The sequence below is a fragment of the Octodon degus genome, unplaced genomic scaffold (assembly GCF_000260255.1).
Source record: "Octodon degus isolate 3935 unplaced genomic scaffold, OctDeg1.0 scaffold00096, whole genome shotgun sequence".
Taxonomy (NCBI): Eukaryota; Metazoa; Chordata; class Mammalia; order Rodentia; family Octodontidae; genus Octodon; species Octodon degus.
In genome coordinates, this window is record NW_004524672.1 from 6688768 (window position 1) to 6705003 (window position 16236).

The window sequence follows — 16236 nt, forward strand, 5'->3', positions numbered from 1 at the left end:
TTCTATGCTTCTCATGTTTGCACATAAGTCCAAAAATCTCACCATATACAACCTTGAAGCAGGACAGTCCCACAATATTCCTTTTCCTGTCTCTTGCTTAATGCATTTTTTTTTAAATTTGGAAGGGTCTACAGAGTGTTCAGGGTCTCACTACTAGATCCGACTCTTAGTGATCCGCCTGTTTACAGCCTACCAAGAGCTGGGATTACAGACGCACTTCACAACGTCCAGTCTCAATTGCTGTCTCAGAGTGCCCCGGGGACGGGGCCGACTTAGCAAGGTCAGGGATTGAACCCTCAGCCCTGCAGTGTTTTTTAATGTAATTGTTTTTTAAAAAATTTAGCATTTCCATCACACCTCATATGTCCGGTTCTTCACCTGGGGTGTTCCACAGTGCCTTACCACACCTTTTCTCACTAACATTCTCTAACTCTGTGGCATTTGTGGACCGTTTTCCCCAAGGAGTAGCTGCCGGCCTCTCTTCAGAGCTGCCTCAAAGCCCTTTCCTTCTCCAGGCCTAACTCTCCCACTCGAAGATCACAAGCCTTCCTGCTGCCTACCATTTGACCCGAACAGTAATCCAAGATGCAAAATACAGCTGTCCCTCACTTAGTGCGGAGGTTATGTCCCAGGCAGCCCCATGATAAGCGAAAGTCAGCAAAGTAGCAATGTTTTATGCTTTATGAATCCTTCCCACACTCTTGTAAGCCCTTCCCACACTTTAAAAAACACTTTTAATGTTCTTAGCCATTTTCTAGATTCATAAGCCTACGTAATTTTTAACAATATAGTTACACTGTATGGTACTGCAAAATCCTGCCATGTAGCAAAAAATCTGCAATAAGTAATTTACATCAATATTTTTTGAAAACCTGCAAAACAGTGAATTTGCAAAAGTCAAGCTGCGGGATGGCGAGGGACTACTGTATGCTGCAGCCAGAACCCCAAGAGGGTCCACTTGCACCTGCTTTGCTATGGGGAGACATTGAGCTTTCAGGGCACTGTGATCGCCCTGGCACTGAATTTCTAAACATTTTCTGGAGGTGGCAGGTCCTGAAGTTTTGCAAGGTTATTTGCCTCTGCATAGCATGTGTGTGGCCTGCAGTGCAAATCTACCTGTCGTTCTTCCAGCCTGATCCACACACAGGACGCCGCTGATGCATTTGGCCATGGTGTGGTTTTTATCCGGCTGACCCTGCCGTGGCAAATAGCAGAGAGTTGGGGTGGTAGCTCTGAGATAAGCCTTTAAATATATACATTCTGTTGTTTATTTCATGTGAGTGTGAACAGATATTTACCCTCTTTCACAACAGTGGCAGAAATGAAAGCCTCCACCGCATCCGTGGCCACCTACCACATGCTGAAGGCAAAGCTGCCACAGCAAGCAGGGCCACTGCCCCCGGGGTTGGACTGCAGTGGTCTAGAGACATTCTCTAGGATTCGCTAGGTCCTGTGTATTCTTAAGCATTATGAAAATTGCTTACAGGGCTGGGGAGATAGCTGTGTGGTCTAAGTGTCTGCCTGCTAAGCACAAAAATCTGGATCCCATCCATTGTACCATATTTCATGCCAGCCTGGAACCCCAGGCACGCTGTGCTGGTCACTGAAACATGGTGTGGTGGTGCACACCTGTAGCCCCAGAACCAGGGAGGTCAAAACAGGAGGATCACTAGGAGTCTGAGTTGCTTAGCGAGAGCCTGTATCAAGTGAATAAATAAATAAGAAAGGAAAGAAAATATTGCTTACATTTGCAATAGCCTAGGAATACAGTTTTGCTTTGTATTTGTTATGCAGGTTAAAGAGGATTAGTTTCAGAGGCCTCTACGTCACCTTTTCCACTCTGGTGACTCTTGTCCTATGGAACAAGGTGTCAACTGCCAAGAACATTCTCAACTGTACATTTGGGGAGCATGCAGGTCAGGGTGTGTGTGACCTATGCCAGATGCATTAAAGGTTGAATTGATGGCTGGGCAGAGTGGTGCACAATGACCCCACCTGCTCAGGAGGCAGGGGAATTACAAGTTTGAGAGCAGCCTAGGCAGCATAGTGAAATCCTGTCTCAAAATAAAATTGAAAGTAAGAGAGAGCTGGGGCTGTAACTCAGTACCCCCTGGGTTCAATACACAGTATTAAGAAAGGACAGATTGTATTTGTTACATGGCTTCCAGTGCCCTCTCCCTAACACAGAACAAAGCCTGACAGTGCTTCAAGTATTGGGTATTGATGTCAACTCTGATTCTGTGTCCAGGCATTCTTTTCTTTTCCTTAGGGAAAGTGTGAACAGAGTCCCCCACTACCACAAATTATGCATTTGAGTTTCTCATATTGGGGGAAATCAGAGGGGTCAGCCCATCTGGAGTACAAGGTATAAGCCTCGCCCTGGGAACCCCACCTGCACAATCATAGTATCTCCCCTGCCAGATGAATGTATGTCCTGTCATTCTTGAGATGTCCAGGATTATATTTCCTTCAGTTACTCATGGCAATGGCTGTGGGCTCCTCTGCAAGACAGGAGAAGCACTGCTGTGTGTGCCTGGCACTCTTGCATGTTGTGAGATTCTTTATTTGGGTGACATTGTTGTCACTTCAGACAGGGGTTTCCAGGTCTAAAAAGTAGCACAGATCTGAATTTGGAAAAGGGATTCCTGTTGTGTTCTGGGGGTGATTGTCTTCAGCCAGTGGCTGGATCACCCTTTACAAATGTTATTTTTCTTTTGTAAATTGAGTAGGACTCCTGCAATTATCCACCTTTTCTGTTCTGCAGTCTCCATAGTTTGTGCAGCGGGTCCCCTTGGCTGCCACCAACCCTGACAGTCCTTGTGAGGCCCCCAGCTTTTGGAGGTTGAATCTCTTGTATTGGCTTCCTATCATCTGCTTGTTACTGATGGCCTTAGTACTGTGGCAGGCCTTCCTACTGCCCAAGATCTATCTTTGTCACTATCTCTGGCACATTCCTATGGCCTTGATGTGAGCTGTGTCACTGGAGTCCCCAGTGAAGATGAATCACCTGGAGGGGCTTCTGGCTCTGCGCAGTTAATCCATTTCACCAAACACACTTTCCTGAGGCTAAACTTCTTCCTCCACCATCTGCCTGTGCGATTCTGTCCTTTTGACATGAGCTGTGGCTGCTTCCACGCCTCCAGGAGCCATGCCAGTCATGAATCAGCTCTTCCTGGGTCCCTGCCAAGGTGTTCAATTCTGTCTCTTTAGACTGCATCCTTGAGTCCACAAATCCTTCCTCCCCTGTTTTGTGTTCTGCTCCCCTTAATCAAGCATTCAAAGAACCAGCCCCACGAGTACTTAACTGGCTAGCATATGCTGGCTTAGCTCCCCAGCATGTCTAGGGCAGAGTTCTTTCCTCACTCGTTAGGCCAGCACATCCTTATGTAAGTTTTGCTAAGATTTAAACACATTATAAAGATAGTGGCCGGAAGGACCACTCACTGGTTCTCTGTGCACTGCAATCTCTGTAGGTCCTTCCTGGATTCCAGGACTCATTAGAGTCTGGCTCTCTCTTTCCACGAGACTCTTGGCATCCTCTCCTGAAGCTCTGTTATGCTATACTGTTTTTCCCACTGGGTTGTGAGCACTTTGAGCTGGTGGTGAGCAACCTCTGCAGCACCCACCTATGTACTCTACATGCTTAGGTCCATGCTTGCTACAGATGCTTAAAGATGCGTGGCATGGACAGGCCTCTTGCGTGAATGGCGTGCACTGGTGGTTCTTCATGGGCCAGGCCCTGTTTCAACTCTTACTTAATGCAGTGATTTATTTAATCCTTGCTTTTAATCCTCTGAGATATGCAGATAGAGTAGCATATCCTTCCACCATATTCCCAGGCGTCTAACCTATTTTGTTGCCATAACAATTATTGCATGCATACCTCCAATTATTGTCTGCCTTTGACTAGGAGTTCCCTATAAGCAGGAATCACAGAAATGTAATATTTGTTTTGTGTGTGTATTCAGGACCGCGTGAGTGAATAAATTAATTCCCAGAGATTGACTAGAGGAGATTAAGCACTTTGTAATTTCAATCTGTTTTGTTACAGGCGTATTGCAGTATATATTCTTCTTAATTCATGCATGCTGCTTAAGACAGGTCAGGCCTTTTAATTTGAAGTTCAAAAAAAATTATTGCACTCACCTCTATAATCATCTGTGACTAGTAAACAGGCAATAGATTTTATGGAGCAGTATATGCAGAACTTTATTTTGCACAAGGAACGTGCCTCTTTTATATATACCCCCCCTCTTCCTGCAAATGCAAATCAATTTTTTATGTCTGTCAAACACCAGCACTCATTCCAGTGATTAACAGCCCAGTGTTAATGTGATGAAGGAAATTAATTTTAGATGTGTTTGGAGTTTAGAAGTAATTTGTGTAAAAATAAGATCCTGCTGTGATTCAACTATTTCCTACCACTCTGAAATATGCTGCCCTGGAAAATGCGTTATTGGCACATTTATCATAGATCACAGCTCATTATTTCGAGGGCTGACAAGTGTCTCATTGCACATTTATTAGGGGACTGAGCCTTAATCATATCTGTGGTTTTAAGAGTTCCTGTCCGATTAGATTTGTGACTTTTTTTTTACAGAAGAATCTTAAAAGGGAAAAATCTCCCAGACCTGGACCTGAAAGGATGATAATTTTATAGAGTATTTAAAAAGAGTTATAAGGACTCACCTACATAAAAAAATGGCTCCTATTTTATTTTTTATGTTCTGATGAGCAAATTCATTTTTTAAATTCTATTCAGTAGTTCTAAGCTGTTATAGTCTCAGTTTATAAAGCTTCCTGCCTTCTGGAAACTACATAAGCTTAGTTTTATTTTTCATTTTTTCCTTTAGAAAAATTTCATAAGACCAAAGAGGTGAACCAATATCAATAACAGCAACAACAATAATAATAATCATAGTTTAGAAATACAAAAAAAACCTATAAACCCAAAACGAGTCACAAATGTTGTGTCTTAAACATTTTTTTCAACAAATATTTTAGATTGTATTATGTGACCTGCTATGGTTTTGAACACATTGGCTATATCAGTGAAGAAAGCAACTGCAATTATTTGCCCTTAAAAATGGGCAAATTGGAGAAAACCTCAAAGAATAAGCACAGTGCATGTTCAAACTGTGAGGTGTGTCACAGATGCTAAATGGAATAGGGGAAATGAACTAAGGGTAGAAGGGTCTGGAGGGCTGGAGAAGGTCTGCAGCGCTAGCGAGATGGTGACATTTATCTATGTATGTATGCAAGAATTTATTTATTTACCAGCTCCAGATCTGGCACAGCATGCAGTGCTGGGGATCGAACCGCAGTCCCCTGCTTAAGCTTGCCTAAGCTAGAGCTTTAGACTGCCGAGCTATCTCTCTGGCCCAAGGGATTCTGATATTTGAGGAAGACTGAGAGTAGGACTGAGGATACCTGCGGGAGAAGCAGTCTTGGCCTGGAGAGAAGCTGGGTCCGAGGCCCTCTTTGGGTCTGTGCCTGGAATTCAGGAGGCCAGCTTGGGGGGGGCAGAGTTACCAAGGAGAAGAGTTATGGGGTGTGGGGATGGGGCACTCAGGGAAAAGCCCATGGAGCCAGATTATGGAGAATATTGTGAACTGTTAAAGGACATTTTAGCTTTTAGTCTGAGAAAAATATGGGACCCCTATGGATCTGGAGAAGAAGAAAGTCACAAGGACTATACCTGGTAGCCAAGAGATGCAGTAATTCAGGGTAGAGATGACAGTGGTTGAGATCAACATAATGTAGCTGGCATTATCACCAGCAGCCAAATTTTAGATCATAATTTGAAGGGGAAAGTGGGAATTTTCTGATATGAAAGAAAGGAAGAAATCAGGATGAAGCCATGGTTTGGGGCCAGAGAAGGTAGTGGCAAGGGGTGAACGTTAGCTGAGACAGGTGAGAGTATGGGCCGCAGAAGGTGGGGGCGGTGGCCGAGCTCTGGAGCCAAGATCTGAGCACACTGAGTAGTGGCACTTCTTGCATGTTCAAGTGATAGTGCTACAGAATACTTCAAACAGAAAGTACGTCTCCAGAAATTCTAAGTGTATGAACAGTAACCAAATCTCTGGTCTGGCAGAAACCACCTGTGCAGTGAGCACCGTCTACAGAGAGGAAGCCAAAAGCTTGCTTCCTTGGCATTCACAGCACTTACACTGAGTGAATCTGACTGTATGGACAGCGTCAAGAATGCGGATTCATCTGGAGGGCTGGCAAAGTGCCAGTTTTTTAAGACACTTTTTAATTCATTGATAAATAAGAAAAGAGAAAGGATAAGGAGCAGTAATTGACTCTATCACTGGCTGCTTCTTCCAATGAAGGCTCCATGACAGACTCAAGAGATGAAGGGCTGGGCTGGGGTTACCATCCCTTTACCTCCTATCTATCCGCCCTACTCTGGGCTTGGGAGACCTGTCAGTTCCTTGCACTCCAGGTCCCAAATGGGTTTTGCTAAGGGAAGTCACCCACAGGAGGCTGCACAGAGGGACACGGGAGGCTGGAGGACTGGTATTTCTACCACAGCACAGACTAGGTAATGCCTGTGCCTTTCTATGACTGCAGTGTCTATTGAGACATGACTTCTTATTGCCCTTGTACCATTTTTCCTTCCACCCTAGGGACAATGTTGACTTCTTCTGCACATAGTCCTTGGGGACCTCCTTTGTACCTCTTGGGACATAGTTAAGCAAGCTAATAAATGCACTCCTGCTACCTCTGGTTCTTTTCTTCTCTTAGTGTTTTCCCACTTACTAACCTTACAGAAGATCCAGGAGAAATATCTAGAGAACTGCACATTAGAAAATATCAACAAAGTATGACTTTTATTATTTTATATAAAAGTACAAAGGCTGTATATAAATCATATTTATTATTTGAACTCAGCAATAAGTGCCATCAAGTTATACATGTTCTGATGTTCTGAGGAACAGAAATGTGTTATGAATCTCTCTCCAAACTAGCCTCCCAGATTACAAATTTATGGGGAAGAAATTATAGAATGGTGTTCTGCTGCATTACTCAACAGTCCAGTCCAGTAGACAAGGAGTCTGTAACCACCAGTCTTTTATTCATTCGGTAGACCTTTGTTGAATACCCTTAACATGCTAGTCAAAAAGAGCAATACATGATTATTGCCCTAAAGATTCTACAGTGTCAAGTGAGAGCTTTGTATACAGAGAGGTCCTCTACAATGTGATAACTGCTTTGACTAAAAGGATAACTGCTTTGATTACCACATTAGAGGGATGTATTGAAGATAATCAGAAAATGTTCCACAAGGGGTGATACTCAAGGTAATCCTGCAGGATGAGGAGGAGTCAGTTGAGCAATGGGGTAGGGGGTGGGTGGGTGGACAGAAAGAGGTTAGGACAGAACACAGAGATTAGGGACATGTTTGGAGGTCATAACCTAAAGACAGAAGGGAGTTAAGCCTGTGATGTGGATGAGAGCTCTATGGAAAGGGTGACTAAGGGCAGAAGCACAGGCCTCAAATATTTGTAGATTGGGAAGATAGAGAGGAATGAACAAAGGAAAAGGCTAAGAAGGGGACAGATAGAAAACAGAAAACAGGGAGAAAGGTATTTTGTCAAAGGGAAGGAGGCCAAGAGCTGTAGGGAGGAGAAGGAAGATGAGGGAAGGGGCAAGAGTTAAGATGTGCCCCACTCCCACAAGAAGTGTGGTCATTATGTACTGCTAACATGTATGCATAAAAGAATAAAAATTAAGAAGAGAAAGAACTAGCAGAGCTCTCAGAGGAATGAAAAAATAAAGTAAACGCCATGGAGGCTAAAGGAAGATTTGAAAGTGTTAGATGTGAACCTACACAATCTACCAGACCAGGCATTCTGACATGAGTAGATTTATTGGGGGCAGCAAGTAGGCTGGCTGTCTAGTGGACCAAGACAGCAGCGAACGAGTCAAAGCACAGGGTTGTTTAAGGAGTGAGAAGGGTGTTTGTGAGCTGGAACAGCTGAGGGAGAGCTGATCTTGGCAGGGCTACCTGGTCTGTGGGGGATTTTGCATGTTAACAAAGGAGAACTTCATGGTTGCTTGCCCAGGTTAAAGTCAGGCAGACATGTTCTGTGGTTTTGGGCTTGACTCTGCTTGGGGTCAAGGGTGAGAGAGTTTGGGGGCAGGATGCCTGGGAAACCAAGAGGGAGAGTGTTTGGAGCAGGGTGCCTGGGAAACTCTGAATCCTATAAGAAAAGATGAACAGTGCCAGTATAATTATAAGATCAAAGAGATGAGGCTGGGGAAGTGTCATGCTTGACGATTAGCTCCACTGGATGCACAGTTTGGTTTTTGGGATCTTGCTATGCAGTTCAGGCTGGCCTTGAACTCACTATATAACCTGGGATGGCCCTGAACTCGAATCAATCCTCCTGCCTCAGTCTCCAGGAGTGCTGAGATTAGAGGCATGTGCCATAGTGCCCTAGATTCACATTCTGCAGGATGCTTGAATGCTGGAAAGTTGAAGAGAGAGACACTGTGCTTTTAAGTCACTGTCTTGAGGACATTGCTGTGAAAGGAATGAGACAGCTAAGAGGTAACTAGAAGGGAGCCACAGAGCTTTTCAGAGCCTTTGGCCCAATGTTTAGAAAATTATGGATATGTTAACATGTAGTAACACATAAGACAACAAAAAAGCAGAGTAAAAGTACCGATTATAACAATATGCATGAGTGACTTCCACTGGTCCTTCTGCAGACGCTTGCTGCCCCAAGGTGGTGATGTTGGGAGTTGCTAACGACCTCTCAGAAGTAAGGCCAGTGGGAGGTCCTAGGGCCACTGGAACTTTGCCTTCCAATGGGATTGTCATGCACCAGTCTCTTAATGGCTCTCTGATTCCTGGCTTGAAATATGACCAGTTTGTCTGACATAAGCTTCTGTCCTTGCCAGCTGTTACAGAGGTAAAACCAACAGGCAGCCCAAATTGCATTTGGATCTCCAAACTGGGAGCAAAATAAGCTTTTTGTCTTTATGAGTTAATTATTTGAAATCTTATTGCACTAGCTTGAGTTGACTAATACACAGAATAAGGAGGGGATTATAACATTGCTTACAATACAGTTCTTCTGTGACAATTTCCCAAAGCTTTTGTTTACCTGAGAATGTCCTTTTTTATGAGTTCATATTAGAGAGATGGTTTTACTAATTATAGAAGTCTTATCTCCTGATGCATATGCTTCTAAGGAGAAGTCAGCCGTCACTTGTATCATTCATCTCCTGTGGGCAGGGGCCACTTTTCTCCAGCTGCTTCAAGGGTCTCTCTTTTTCTTAAGTATGGATTTCAGCAGCTTTTCTGTGAGGTAATTTTCCTTGCAATTACCTTGATTTAAGTCTGCTAAATTTCTATGATCTACACTTCAATCTTTTTCATCAAATTATGGTCATTCCACACATTATTTTCAGCAGACTTTTAGGACTGTACCTATGCTAGTTCGTTTCCTATTATCATTCAGATCCTTGGGCTTTCATCAATCGTTTCTCCATTCTTTGTTCTTTTTATTACATGGTCTGCATTGACACCTGTCTTTATGCTCACTGATTCTTCTGCTGTGTGTCATCTACCATTAAGACCTTCCAACAAATCACCCATTTTGTCCACTATGTTTTCAGTCCCAGAAATTCTCCCTTGTACAGCACACATTTCTTTGCTGAGATTTCCTATTCACATAGAGTCCAAAGGTGAGCACACCTTTGTGAATCATAAATAGTCAAGGAGTTGTAGGCCATATGTAATCTTTGTCACATATTCTTATCATTTAAAAATCTTTTTTTTTTTTTTGGTATTTAGGACAGAGTCTACAGGGTCTACAGGGTCTCACTGCATAGATCAGACTCACAGTGATCCTCTTGTTTACAGCCTCCCACGTGCTGGGATTACAGGTGTGCACCACCATGCCTAGTCTCAATTGCCTTCTCAGCATGCTATGAGGGCAGGGCTGGCACAGATTGAACTCCCAGGCCCTGCACCTGCCTAAGCTGGTGCTTTGACAAAAAAAATCTTAAAAGTATAAAAATCATTCTTATCTCATGGTTGTACAGAAAGTGGCCACAGATGCAATTTGGCCTCTGGGCTATTGTTCTCCAACACTTCCTTCAGATTTTCCTTGAGGGATCCTGGTGCAATTTCTGGTGAGTGAAAAGAAACCCTCAATCCAGGAGCAGAGAAATCCTCATGAGTAATGAGGGAAAAAAAACCTCAGAACATTGGATGATATAAAAGTTTCCTAAATAGTATGTTAGAAAATTCTGACCTGAGAAAATTTAGAATTGTAGACATGATTAAGAAATTAGAAGCCAGCTGGGTGGGGTACACCCTGGGAGCATGAGGCAGCAGGGTTTCAAGTTCATGTCCCAGCTGGGCAACTCTAGGAGATACTGTAGCAGTATCGCTGTTCTGTTTTGTTTTGTTTTAAGTTGGGAAGATAACTCAATGTGAAGGTCTTGGGTTTAATCTTCAGTATCATAAAAAAAAGTAAAAAATGAAAGAAAAGCGATATAATCCCATACTCATACAATTTAAGGAATTTGCACTTATTGTTGTTTTCTATATTTAGGGTTAGAAACAAAATATGACTTTTGAAAATAAAAGTTGTCCAACCTTTGAATTTAGGTTAAAATGTACTATTTGAAATACAACATATATAAAAGTAAGATACAATATCTGCGCAATACTTATTATGCCAGATAAATTCTTGTTTGTTCTTATTCAACTTTCACAGCAGACTGTTTGGCTATAGTACAATACTACATTTTCTATCCACTCTTATATATCACATACACACAAAAAAAATACCAGGACATTTAAGGTAATTTGTGGTTGAATGAACCTAGAAACTTAATTTACTGACTTTTTAGAGTTTTTAGCTACTTTAGAAATTTTATTCTGGCAGCAAATTGAAGTATTTAGGCATACTGCATTTATAATTCAGTTAAAAATGTTAGAGCTGTGTAATTAAGTTTGCAAATTAAACTAAATTTATTCAGAACTCAATTCTTTTTAAATTTATAAATAAAATAAGAATAATTAGCTAAACTGAAAGTTTAAGAATGTGAAAATTTAGCATATTGAGTACTAATGTGCTAACTGATTCTAGACAGTCTTTTTTTCCCCTTCTTTTTTATTTTATGTATTTAGTAGAGGGTTTACAGAGTCTTGCTATGTAGATCAGACTCATAGTGATCCTCCTGTTTCCAGCCTCCCAAGCACTGGGATTATAGGTGCATGCCACCACACCAAGTCTCAATCACTATCTCAGCATCCCCTGGGGGCAGGGCCGGCACTGCACGCCAGGGATCGAACCCATCCCCTGTGTCTGCCTGAGCAGGTGCTTTAGTCTGCTGAGCTATCTGGTCAGCCCTTAGATAGTCTTTTCTGTGCACAGAACTGTTTTTCAGGAGTGAGTTACCTGTATTGTATTCAGAAAGGCATTATTTGCCGACACCCCAATTATTCCATTGGCAGCATCACTCTGTCCCTAGATCCATTTGCTGGAGCCAATGTAGGTTGGCATTTTCTTATTCCTATTTAATTTTCAATTAAATAGGTCTATTCATCTCAGAGGTGTAGTGCATATCATAACACCTACTTATTACACAAAGATTTAAAGGGAGAAAAAAAGGCATCCCAGCAACTCCTAGCTCTACCCCAAGGCTCATCATGAAAATTTTCTCATAATGCTATGTCATGAAAGATGTTGTCTGGTCCTTTTGTGAACAGTTCTAGTAGTGCAAAGTACAGTATATGGTAGAGCCATTTGTTTATCACTGTCTTTTTTTTTTTTTTTTTTGAGACAGGGTCTCAGTACACAGTTCAAAGTGGCCTAATAACTTGTGCAGCCCAGCCTGGCCTCAAACTCATAACCATTCTATTGGCTCAGCCCCTGGAGTGCTGGGATTGCAAGTGTGTATCACCATACCTGGCTAAAGCTTCCTATAGTTGAGCAACTCCAAAACTCAGAAAATTTTTCTCCAATTTCTCTGCCTTCTCTGTGCCTTCTGTACTAAGTTTCCCCTTGCTGAGACACAATACCTGACATCCATAACTCGAAGGAAGAGAGGTTCAATGTGATTCATGGTTTAAGGGGATTCAATGTAGACTGCGTAACAGAAACGTCAGGATGGAATGGCATGGCAGATGGCAGCTGGAAAGGAGAGCAGGAGAATAGCCCCAGAGAAGAAGGGGTGAGCACCCGGATACAGCACCCCAAATCATGCCTTCACAATGCCCCTGGATCTCCAGAGATATGCTTTTCCCACCACCTAGACAGGTCCCAAACTGATCAATTGGACACAAATGTAAAAATCCCTCCTTGTCTTTAACTTGCAATGATCTTCACTTTTTCTTGGATCCTATTTTCTTTCAGTGCATAGATCTTTCTTCTCCAGATTTTATCTGCACTCTTTCCTCTAACCCACACAGCAAACCCTGGGTGGACCTTTCCTAATATGCAGCATTCAAAATTTAGCACAGCCTTCCCAGTATGATCTGTGCAGCCCAATGTAGAGTCACTGTGCCTCCCAGCCCCATCTCTCCACTGCCTCCTTTGTATACTGTGTTGCCACTAACGTCCATCTTTCCTATCTTCCCTGTCTAAGATCTTTGGCTTGGAAAGTTTCTACCAAATAGCCCCAATTTTCTCTGGCCACTTATATTATTGTAGTTGGTTTTCATACCAAGTGTTTTCATTTTTTCTATGTAAAGCTTATGATTAAAGCTGAAATTGAATCCTACAAAACAATAGAGCCCTAGACTATTTAGAGCTGAATCTATGTTGGGTTTTAAATTGAGGGCTAGGGAAACAACACTTCCTTTCCATATTGTCTTAGTTTTCTTGTCACTAAAGTACAATATCCAGCACTTACAACTTATAGGAAGAAAGGTTTATTTTTGGCTCATCATTTGTAGGAGGTTCAGTCCATGGTTAGTTGGCTCCAATGTAGGGCAGTGTGCCAGTAGGGCCAGGCAAAGTAGCTGAAGACATGGTGGTGAGAAGCAGAGAGAACAAGGCAGGAGGGAGGGAGGTAGACCCTCTCAGGCCCCACCCCCAAGGACCCTTTCAGGCCAGTGACCCCCATTTTTAGACTATGCATCATCTTCTAACACTGCATTTAGTTGTGAACCACCAGTAGCCAAATGCACTGATGTATCACACCCTGCAGGTCAAATCACCTTTGCAAATCCCCACTTCTGAGCATACGCGACTTTGGCAGACATCTAGATATAAATATGACATATTATATTTATGTCATATAAATATGACACACATTAAGCCTGAAACATTCAGAAATGTCTTTTTTGCTGTATTAAAATTTTCTCTCCTTTGAGGATGAAGAGTCCAGACCTAAGCATTACTTGAGGAGACCTCACAGAATGAGCCATTCTGCCAAACTAATAGATTTGTTAGTATCGAGTGTTTCTCATCCTCATTTATATCCAGAAATATTCATTCTGATGTAAAAAAAAGAGACATGCAAAAATTAAATATGCAAAATTGAAAAGGTACAATGGAAATTTGAAGTTGACTCTTTAAAAATGCAGATGACGAGACACACCGAGTCATAATGAGTTTTTCTGTTTTTTTCTGGGTACAATATATTCAATGGGGTAAAAATCCTGCTCAAGAAATAGAAGCTGATGAGTTTGCTCTGGGATGACCCTCCCTATATTTGTTTAAGATTAGGTATTTGTCTGCTTCAACTGGGCCTCTTCCTTCATCATTGTTCAAGTCCTGCAGGAAATGAGATCTTCTTAAGGAAGCATATAATGAGCACATTCACTAAAGTAGAAGTAATAGAAATCCTGCTGACTGATTATTCTTCCCTTTCACCATTAGCGCTTCCTTATGACGGTAATGAAAACCCTGATCTATTAACTCGATTATGTGTTTTATAGTGAAAAAGAAACTACCATTTTATAGAAGTCGAGTTTCTGGCCCTACAAGCATTTTAGTAGGTTGGCAAGAGTAAGAGAGGCGGTAAAAGAATCAATGGATGAAACACAAATCTCCAAGTGTGGACTTCGGAGAGATATTTAACAGTCGTATTTTGTTCTGATTAACTCTCTTTTTCCCAGAAGCCAAGAGGATGTCCTCTGCGGCAGCAAGGCATTTAGGACAATCTGTCATCTTTAATAGTGCCACTAATAATAAGAAAGCCATTTTTGAGCTCTCTGTTTTAATTAGATGCTGGATAACTATCACCATAGCTCATTCTATTCTTTCTCCAACAGCTTGTATATTACACCTTTTGTGGAAGTTTTGTGTTACAGACAACCATTCAAAGGCACTCTAGATAATGCAAGTAGCTTTTATTTGTTATACACTAGAAAAGAATTTTTAATATCTTTACTTTTGCCTTGTACGAGTCTGTCTGTGAGAGTAAATTGTGGGTGGGAACATGTTTGTAAAACTGGCCTGTTACGGTGGCAGCTATCAAAACCTTCAATAATTAGAGATAAGTAAAGAGTGTAGGTTTCTTTCTCTGCAGCACTATTACTAGGGGCTACATGACTTCACAAACACATCTCTCTCTCTGAATCTCCCAAGCACACACCAGTAATCAGAAACTTCTACAAACAAGTATTCAACCTGCTGTTGTGGCTGGTGGGTTCCCAGTCTCATCCTTGAAGCCCTGCATTTCACTGTGTTACTCAACCTAGTACCAAGTTCTGTGCACTGAATGTTCTTCAGAGGCAGATGCACTACTTTTCCAAGAGCTCATATCTGGGTGGAATGAGGGGACAGATTCCTCAACAATTTTAGGACTCAGGACTAAACTCAAGTCCAATACTATCATTTGGAAAGGCTGTTGTGCTGATTGGCATGCTAGATTTCTAGAATGAACCCACTGTGACTAGATGTCATTTATTACATCTATAAAATATTGTTTATAATACTACATATGCAAGTGAACAAACCACATAGTGCTGTTCTAGATAGAGATAGTCCAAATGCTAGTGTTTTAAATGTTGTGTAACCTTCTTGAATTGTTGATGGTTAGAATGGGACTCAAAATGTTAACCAAAACATGTATCTTCTACGTTCTAGTTCATACTGGGTAAATTATAATAATATAACAGTAAGATGCATGAGTTTTTTTGATATCGTGATGATTGTTTCCTTGCTGGTTCACTTTCAATCCCCACTTCTCTTTGCCTACTACCCTCCCCTCCTCCTCTCTTCTTGCTTCTCTTTCTCCCCTACTCCATTCCTTCCTTTCCCTTTTCCTTCCTTCAACCTTTTCCTGCCCTCTATTTAACAAGTGGTCACTGAATGGCCATTTGAGCAGTAAGAAGGTTTGGGCTGAACACCATCCCTGACTACGTTACTAGTATCAGTGTGATAATGGACAGTGATCGAGGAGTTTCCTAGGAACTTAAGCTTTCCATTTCTTAAAAAGAAATACAATTATTTTTTAAAAATAGAAACAGCACATCACTAAACAAAATGACAGGAATTCAGCAATGACTGTTATGTAGCATATTGGTGTATTCAAATTGGTGGTTCAGATTACCAGATATAAGCATGTAAAATTGGTCAAAAAATGAAAAAGAAGAAAAAATTTATGCATTAACTGTTCCTTTCAATAAACCAGTAGAAATCAGCAGTACAATATCCAAGATGTCCTGTGTATATACATATATAGTTTTTTCCTTTTTCTTTTTTTCTCCTTTCCTTCATCCCAGTTGTCCCTTCCCTTTAAACAATTTCTTTCCCTTTCATAGTATCTATTGTACCTTTTAGATTTTATTTGATCTTTCAGGTTCTTACATAAGGGGACAATGTGATGTTTATACATGTTGACTTATTTCAATGATGAATGTGGTCTTTCCACATGCCAAAGACTAAAATTAGACCAATGTCTATCACCATACACCAAACTAAAGACATAATGGATCAAATACTTAAATATTAAAACAGAAACACTGAATCTACTAGAGAAGCAAGTAGGTAGAAATCTTGAAGACTTAGGGGTAGGAAGAGGGTTCATGAACAAAAACCAAACTGCCTGGGAAATACCTCAAAGAATCAACAACTTGTTTCTCATCTTATTGAAAAGTTTTTGCACATCAAAAGAAATCACTGGGACTGGGGAGATGGCTCAGTGGAATAAGCGCTTCCCTGGCAAGCGTAAGGGCCTGAGTTCAATCCCTGGTTCCACAAGAAAGAAAGAAAGAAAGAAAGAAAGAAAGAAAGAAAGAAAGAAAGAAAGAAA

General features: G+C 41.5%; 1 non-coding gene across 1 annotated transcript; it reads right to left on the bottom strand.

Annotated features, from left to right (window-relative positions):
* Positions 1-2265: 2265 nt before the first annotated feature.
* On the bottom strand, positions 2266-2429 carry LOC111818596. Its single transcript, XR_002822552.1, has one exon. It is a non-coding gene; the product is annotated as a U1 spliceosomal RNA (small nuclear RNA).
* Positions 2430-16236: the final 13807 nt, after the last annotated feature.